The following is a 9,638-nucleotide window of genomic DNA, read 5'->3' as shown; positions in this document are numbered from 1 at the left end:
CTTCTTGCCTCTGCTCTGCCATTGCCGTGGACGGGCTTATGTCACCTAGCCTGGCTTTGGGCAAGTTGTATCTTTAAAAGTCCCTTTCTCCTCCATTAAGGCAGCGATCCCTGCAGTGATCAATAAATTTAGTGTTCCCGAGTCAAGATGACAGCACGCGTTGTTTTCTCCAGCCTCTGAGGTGCAGCCTGCCACAGGCATCATGGGAAATACGCCCACACCGTGCTTAGTAATTGTGCTTGCTGACTGCCCACGCACTTCTCCCAAAAAGCCCTTTTTCCCTTTCTTCGGGGAAGATGCCCGCCTCCGCCTCCGCCTCCGCAGCACGTGGGCGGAGAGCTGGGAAGGCCAGGGGAAACAGGGAAAGGACATCGCAAATCCTTAGTCAGACTCTGGAGACAAACTTGCGCAGCTTCTCTAAAATGCATGGACATTTAGCCCTGGGAGAATTTAACCAGTAACCGCAAAGAAAAGGCATTTCAATAAATTAATTTTTTCTCACAGCACTAATAAAGCAACAGCAGAGGGTGAGGGAAGTGCTCCTTTCAGAGCTTGCTAAGAAAGAAATGAGCCTCGGGTGGTGAATCTGCTCAGGGAAGCATGACCAAGCAAAGAAGCGACCAGGAAAAGTGCAGCGCCTTGCTGCAGATCTGTTTATTTCTGTCTGTTTCTCTCCAGTTGCTCCCACAAACATACTTTTTTTTTTTAACTTTAGCTTTGCAAATAAGAAGACCAGACATTCCAAGTCAACCCTACCAGCTTTCCTCATGCTCACTTGAAAACCTGCTTCCTTTTTACCTCCTTAACCAGAGTACAGCCTGGCCTGCATGAGGCCTTTGTCCCACCCACCTCTTTCTGAAGTTGACTTGGTTGACTTCTGCTCACTTTATTTTTTATTTTTTTTTAAAATTTGTATTGATTTCAGAGAGGAAAGGAGAGGGATAGAGAGATAAAAACATCAATGATGAGAGAGAATCATTGATCGGCTGCCTCCTACACATCCCACACTGGGGATCCAACCTGCTACCCAGGCTTGTGGCCCAACCGGAAATTGAACCATGACCCCCCTGGTCCATAGGTCAACACTCAACCACTGAACCGCGCGGTGACTTCTCTTCACTTTAGAGAGGTTTTATCCAGAGATTGGTCCTATTCCTGCCTTTCTTCTCTTCCTCTCCTTGAGGGAATGTCTCCATGATCAAATTTCCATTTCCATTCAGAGGCAAATGGTCTTAAAGATATAGATTTCCTTGAAGACTCTCCAGTTCTGATGCACGGCTATTGCTTCCAGAGCTTTCATTCTGCTCCATCTCCCTGAGCTCCCACCAAAGTCCCAGCTACGTCTGCACCCTGATTAGGAACATCCTCCTTGTTTCTCTTACCCAATGTAAACTTCACCAAGTCTAATGCAAGTTCCACCTCTCCTAAGAAGCCTTTCAGGACCTCCCCAGCCACAAGAGATCGCCTCTAGTCTGAATTCCTATAACACAATGTCTCTCTCACTTAAACACCCCATCATCTATATAGTCTGTGAAGAACTGTGAGGAATATACAAGGTTCTGACAGGTGAAGCTGTGTGCACATATTCAGAGAAACATCTCTACCTTCTGGGTATAGCACTGGGCATAGGGAATGCAGAGATGATCAAAAAAGGGAACCTCCCTTCATCAGCTCTTATAGCCTAGGAAGGACAACATGTTTTCCCTGTACACAAACCCGCTGGTTGAATGAGAGGATTGAAAGTATTATCATTTGTTCCTTTTGGGGTCCATTGTGCCTATTCTTACACTCCTCAGTAGGACTCAGAATTTTTGATGGGATAATATGTACACAATACCTTAATAAGGAAAATTTTTTTTTGTTAATTCCTTGAGGCAATTAGTTTTATGGCATTATTTCTCATTGTTTTATTTTTCTACTTTCTTTTCTTACCACTCTAGGAAATATCAGATATATAGGGCAAACAGCCATTAAAAAAAATCATACAAAATACATATATTTAAGAGGAAACGCTATATAAAAGACATATTTCACATCCAACATGCAGATTATGTCTATACCCTGAGAATCCCTGGGTGATCAAGTTTCTAATACTCATTCACTTTGCCGACACATCTGCTACCCTAATTCTCCTAACAGACTCATTTCCAAAACCTCAAATTTCCAATTTTCTTAGCTGTCCTACCTCAACTATAATTGGTAATTTAGATTCTATCCAAACCTGCTCTTAGAAGGGGCTAGATATGGTTTTATGCTGCCCTTTCCCCATGGGATGCTCCAAATAGTAAGACTGAGCAGAAAATGCTCCCTGAATTTAGGAGCATTATTTCTCTGTACCTCCCAGATGTTACTGGCCACTTTTCCGGCTCTTTGACTTTGGCTCACAACTTTCAAAACCATGTATATTCTTTTTAAGAAGTTCATTTCACTGTCGGAACCCTTCTATTTCTGTTCCCTCTCAGATATGTTCACTTTCTCTTTTTTTAACTCACTTCTGTACTTGCTACCCTAAGTCATTTCAGGACCCCCTTGGACCATTCCCTCAGCGAATTTCAAAGGTTTCTCTCTACACATAGAATTCCTACACTGTGGCTTCCTTCCATGCCCATCACTTCTTGTTAACATCCTTTATTACTTTGTCTCCCAGTTTTGTTATCTTCCTGCATCAGAACCCCTGTAGGACATTCTGATTCTATATAGCTGATATACCTAGGGGATTATAAATTCCTTGAGAAGAGGAGCTATGGCTGACTCGTATTTCTATTTGCACAGTACCTGGTACAATGCCTGGCTCATGATGGGCACTCAAAACTTTTTGTTGAATGAATTGATGATGAATGGTTGGAGGGGTGACTGGATAGACATGGGATGAAATGGAAAACTCTGGCCTTCAGTTAAAGAGAATGGAGTTCAGTTCCAGTTCTTCCTCTCCTCCTCGTGTCCCTGGCCACACCAGCACACCTCTTTGGACCTTATATTCTCCAAGAGAAATGTGAACTGCCTTACCTGAGGTTGTTCTAAAAGTCAAATGAGATATTTTATGTGAAAGTGTTCTCTGAACTATAAAGAACCTACAAAAAAGAAGGAATCAAATGGCGATTTGAAGGCTTTCCATGTTGTATTTAAAGGCATCCAGATAATTTCTTTCTCTGGTACCATCACAAGAACACTAGCATTGTATAAATACAGTAAGATAGGCCCCCAAACCCAAAATACAAAGACAATTAAGTATATTGACATCAGCCAGCCTTTTATTTTTTAAAATATATTTTTATTGATTTCAGAGAGCAAGGGAGAAGGAGAGAAAAATAGAAACATCAATGATGAGAGAGAGTCATTGATCGGCTGCCTCCTGCACACGAGCCTGCAACCAGGGCATATGGCCTGACCAAGAATCAAACTATGACTTCCTGGTTCATAGGTGGATGCTCAACTACTGAGCCAGGCCAGCCAGCCTCAACCAGCCTTTTAAATTGTTCTCCCAGTAGTAGGTAGGAATGAGTTTTGATAATTATGTGAGCTTTCAGCACTGTAACCTTCTATTACAAATAAATGACAAAACCTGACACAAATTTGTGTCAAAAGCGTGAAATGTCTCCCATGCGTGTTATAAACACTGCATTGCTTTCATCCTTCCACCTCGGGGATAGCTGCACACTGTATTTCCCAGACCTTGGCTGCCGAGAGGGAAGGTAGGGGCCTGTAACCGAGCAGTAAGACTCTGGCTCGACCTGTGATTTCTGAGCAGAGGAGACTGCAGTAGTCACCCCGACCTGCTCAGACACTATTTCTGAAAAGTAGAACTCACAGACTGGAGGTCCTGAGGGGTAGGGGGCAGAAGGGGGGGTAGAAGAGGGGGAGTGATACTAGATGACTCACTGGTGTGGTAGTTAGAGGACTGTGTCTGTTTTCCAGCTTGCTAAACAACTTGCACTGGGCTGGGACAGGGATTTTTTAAAAACTATATATTTTATTTATTTCAGAGAGGAATTAAGAGGGAATGAGAGATAGAAACATCAATGATGAGAGAGAATCATTGACTGGCTGCCTCCTGCACGCCCCCCACTGGGGATCAAGCCCGCAACCCAGGCATGTGCCCTTGACCGGAATCGAACCTGGGACCCGTTAGTCCATAGGCCGACGCTGTATCCACCAAGCCAAACCAGCTAGGGCGAGGGATGTTTTGTGTTTGCACTCATGCCTAGCATTTCCATCAGCATGTGTTCAAAGGTTATATTTCCCAGGAAATATGAGGGATTAATGATAAAAATGTGAATCATTATCCAGGGTTATGAATTAACCAATTCTATTTCCCTGAACAAATATTTGTGGAGCAACTACAGTTAGTTAGACACTGGATAGGACAACAGTGCCACTAAAATGCGAACATCCAGATGGACTGGTTAGAGAGAAAGCATTGAATCTCAGCTCAGTTTCAGAAGGGCTGGTCTAAGAAATGAACAATGAACGGTGGGAGTCTTGTGTCCTAGTCCTAACTCTGACCCCTTTTCACTGTGTGTCAACAAGTGAGTTTATTAACTGTGCTTACTGTCACACAGCAAAGAAAGAGTTAATCAGTCACAAATAAGGCAATGAAGGTGGAAGCTTCCATTTTTGCAAAAACAGAAAGAGAAAGAACACATGCATGGACTGTTAGAGGCATAGACCACCTTTGGAGGTGTGCACAAAACCAGTAATATCGCCCATCGCCAGGGAGGGTTACCGTGTGGATTGTCGAAAGGACCAGAAGGAAAATTCTTAAGGGAAGGAAATCAAAACACGTAGAGGTTAAATAACTTTCCCAAGGACGGCTAGGCAATATCTAAAAAAAAAAAAAAACACTCAGGGGTTCAATCTTAGCCTAATCACAGCACTCACTCTGCCACCCTCAGGCCCCACGGCCTCCTGATGCTCTGAGGAGGGGTGTCCGTGCTGGAAAGCTTGATAACCCTGTTCTGACAGCACAGCTCACACACCCAGCCATCATCAGGAGAATTCAGTCTATCGACCATTCTCCCCTCATTTCCAGGCTGATGTGCGACCCTGGCTGAGAACATTGTGTATTTCATTCAATGCCTTTCTTTCTCTGGCACAAATCAATACAACGCCACAATGATTTCTCAGAAAACATGCACAGATTTCCTTCCCCAGGTCTGTTCTTCAACATCATGTCCCTGAGAGCTGGAAAAGAAGCCCTTATTTTATCAGGAAGGATCTTCCCCGTATGACACTAATTGAAATGTTTGTGTTCAGGAGATGTTTGAACAGAAAATGTCTCATTGAATTTGTTGGTGCCTTTCCAAAAGCCACTGTCCACCTCAGGGACCTCTGGCCAGGCGCCCCTGGCTCTTTTCACTTAATTGGAGACGTATGGCTTGCATTCTGACTGCAGTGGTGGTTTCTGCAGGCTCCTCACACGCCTCTCCAGCTGCCCTGTTTTAATCACTCCTTGGCCCATGTTGAAATTCTTCCCAGAGACTTCCAATGTGACCTGCCTGCTTTAAGACTGACACTGAAGCTGTTATTCCTCCTGAACTCGGATATGTTAGCAGACTGCAAATTGATAACCTGAGGGCTCACTTCAGTGAACAAAGTCCTTTCCCATTCAAACAAGGCCCACATTTTCTGACCCTCCTTCAAGCTGGTAACTTGATTTCCATTCTGCTGCAGCAAGCTCCTCAATTCCAGAGCCACGCCAGGCCTCAGCACTATCTTTCCCTTCCACTGCAGAAATATTAGACTTAGAAATCCCACTGCCTGATCACAGCTTCCTGAGCCCCTACCCTTCAAACCATCCCCAAATCCTCTCCAAGAATCCAGTACCCTCAATCACCCATTCTCACCTGGCTTCACTTTCTTTCCTGTTCAATCTGGATGATCCCAAGGTCAAATGCTTCACACCCAATAGCAATATCCTCCTTTCCTCACTAGACTATTGTTCTGCTCCATCTGCTAGAATGGCTCCCAACTCTTGAAGAGTTTATCAAGTCTGTGCCTCTGCTTCTGCCCTCAGGCTCCCAGGCATAAAAGAAAGCAAGCACACAGCCTTGCAGGTTGATGACGCCCTCCACTGAGGCTCAGCTTGGGACCCCCTTTACTAGGCCCTTGTAAAGTCCCTTTCCCACTCACCATAAAAACTATACAAAGGTTTTCATACCTGCCTCATTCAGTTAGCATTGCATTTGGGTGTGTAAAACTAAAACACAAGATAACAGTGGCCTAAACTTGATAAAAGTTTGTTTCTCAACTAAGTAAAAAAAATCAGACATTGGCAAGCCAAGGGTGAGATGTGCGATGGAGACACCGCAGTCATGAAAACCTAAATATCTTTCTGCTCTGCCATCTTCAGCAGACGGCTTCTAGCCTCGAGATTGCCTCATGACCCAGAAGGGCTGCTGGAGCACCATTCATCGTGTTCACATTCTAGAGAGCAGAAACGTGAAAGAAAGGAAGGGCAAAGAATGTTCCTCAAAGCTGAGTTATCTCACTTTAAAAGACCTTCATAGACACCCCATACAACACTATTGATATCTTGCTGACTATAACTTAATCACATGATCACGCTTAGTTGTAAGAGAAACTAAGAAATGCAGTCTTTTATTTTTTTAATATTCTTTTAAATTTTTCAGTTACGGTGGGCATTCAATATTATATTAGTTTAAGGTGTACAGCACAGTGGTCAGTTGTTTATATAATTTACAAAGTGATCCCACGAATAACTCCAGTATCCAACTAGCACCATTCGCAGTTATTACAATATTATTGGCTATATTCCCTATGCTGTACTTTATGTCTCTGTGACTATTTTGTAACTACCAATTTGTACTTCTTAATCCCTTCATCGTTTTCACCGCCCCCCCCCCCCACTTCCAACCCCAACTCCCATCTGGCAACCATCAGTCTGTTCTCTGTTTCTATGAATTCATTTCTGTTTTGTTTGTTCATTTATATTGCTCTTTAGATTCCACATATAGGTGAAATGATATGGTGTTTCTTTTTCTCTGTCTTATTTCACTTAGCATAATACCCTCCATATCCATCCATGTTGTTGCAAATGGTAAGATGTTATTTTTTATGGCTGAGTAATATTCCATTGTTTATATGTATCACATTTTCTTTATTCAGTCACCTATTAATGGGCCCTTAGGTTGCTTGCATATCTTTGCTTCTATAAGGCTGCAACGAGCATAGGGATGCATATATCTTTTCTAATTAGTGTTCTGGATTTCTTCAAGTAAATACCCAAAAGTGGAATTGCTGTATCATAAGGTAGTTTTATTTTTAATTTTTTTTAGGAACCTCCATATTGTTTTCCATAGTGACTGCAGCAAATTGCAATCTCTCCAACAATGCACAAGGGTTCCCTTTTCTCCACATCCTCCCCAACTCTTGTCATTTGTTAATTTGTTGATGATAGCCATCTGACAGGTGCGAGGTGATACCTTATTCTGGTTTTAATTTGTAGAGAAATGCAATCTTTTAGCTGTCTGTATCACCAACCTAAATAAAACCAAGGCTCCATTACTAAGAAAGAGGGGAGGATGGATTTGGGGTAAGCATTTAACTGTTACATATCACACTTCCTAACCCCTTTACTCCCACACTTACCTTTCTCATTTCAATATGGCAACTCAAATCTTTTACTGGGGAAAGAGACCATCAGGTATCAAATCCCTTAATATCTTTCCTCATCCATTTTTAACTTATTAGTTTATAAAACCCACTTTTATTTTATTCCTATCTCAGAGGATGAAGGGCCCCTACTTCTCCTCAAGGCAAAAAACTGTGCTTTTAATATGTAAAGTTTATCATATGCCAAGCACACATCAATAAAGCTGTTCAAAATTTTTAAATTTTAAATTCATTCACTTCTTAATCTCTTACCATCTGTTTTTCACAGTCATTATTCTCCTGAACCTCTTCCAGCTAGGCTCAACAATTAATATCAAGTTGCCAAAACAAAAGTAAGTTTTCAAAACACAGTTTGGTGGTTCCTCAAAAAAGTTAATCATAGAATGATCACTATTCTATTTCTACATATAAACTCCAAAAACTTGAAAACAGATATTTAAAAAGTACATGTACATGGTCACAGCAACACTATTCACAATAGCCAATAGTTAGAAACAGCTCAAACACCTATCAGCGGATAAATGGATATAACATTTGTAATATATATGGAATATTATTATAATACTAGAGGCCTGTTGCACAAAATTTATGCATGTGTGGGGGAGCTGTCCCTCAGCCAGGCCTGCACCCTCTCACAATCAGGGATCTTTCGGGGGATGTCCGACTGTCGATTTAGGCCCGATCCCGCTGCAGACCGGGCCTAAACTGGGAGTCAGACATCCCTCTTGCAATCTGGAACTGCTGGCTCCTAACTGCTCACCTGCCTGCCTGATTGCCCCAACCACTTGCCTGCCTCATTGCCCCAACCGCCTCTGCCTGCCTGCCTTATCACCCCTAATCATTCACCTGCCTGCCTTATTGCCCCTAACCACTCTGCCTGCCTGCCTGAATGCCCCTAACCGCTCCCTGGGGGGGCAGGGCCAGCTGGGGCAAGGGGCTGTGGCGTTCTGGTCTCTGGTCGTTCTGGTCATTCTGCTGTTTCAGTCACTGGGCTTTTATTATATAGGATATGGAATATTATTCAGCCGTAAAAAGCAATGAAGTACTAATAAATGCTACACTATAGACAAACCTTGAAATCATTATGCTACATGAAAGAAGCCAGACACACAAAAGGTCACATGTTGTATGATTCCATTTATATTAAATATTCAGAATAGGAGACCTCCTGCCTCCTACTTATAATCACACTGGGGGTGTAGATTTCAACATATAAATTTGGTGGGTGGAGACACAAATTTTGTCACTCTGACAAAAATCTGACACCCATTTTACACAGTCCTTCATAGGGAGACGTTAAGATGATGAAACCCATGGTTGCTATCCAGAACACCACACTACTCTTCATTTGCTCCCTGTGGTGGACTAATGACCTGACCGCCCACTCAGCCTCCTTTATTCCCTGCTCCAGGGTGCCTATTTACTCTGTGAAAGCTGGAAGGCTTAAAAGCTGCCTTCCCAGACTCCTTTGCATCTGGAGAAGGATACAGACTATGTCCCACCAATTAGATGCACTTGTGCAAGGCAGAAATGGGGCAGAAGACTTCTTTACCCCTTTTGGACTGTTGTTTTTTTTTTCTCCTGGAAAACATTATATTGGATATAGGAGATCTTTCTAAGGCAGGGTTCCAGTGTCTATTGGAGAAGCAGTTGTGACGGAGGCAGTGGGAAGTAGTAACCTCCTTGTTCTGGCTTCCTGATCCTTTGAAAGTACCATGAAAATCATGCAATGCAGGGCCCTTGGCCACAGGGTGGTGAATTCTTCTACTCAAAATTTCCAGGGGTGGCCTCGTAGGTGGTAACTCTCCAGGAGTTGGTCCTACTGTTACCTTTTTGTTCTTCCCACGCTTCCAATGAGTTTTACTAGCACCAAATTTTCTTCATTAAATCCCTTCTTCTGTAAAATAGCTAACATGGCTTCTCTTTCCTGTACTGGACCCTAATAAATACACTATCCTACTTTCTACTCCCAGGAGTTAGAATGAAATATTAATGATTATGACCCA

This window comes from Myotis davidii, unplaced genomic scaffold (genome assembly GCF_000327345.1).
Source record: "Myotis davidii unplaced genomic scaffold, ASM32734v1 scaffold122, whole genome shotgun sequence".
NCBI lineage: Eukaryota > Metazoa > Chordata > Mammalia > Chiroptera > Vespertilionidae > Myotis > Myotis davidii.
The sequence above is the reverse complement of the archived record's forward strand: the minus strand, read 5'-3'. Positions refer to the sequence as shown.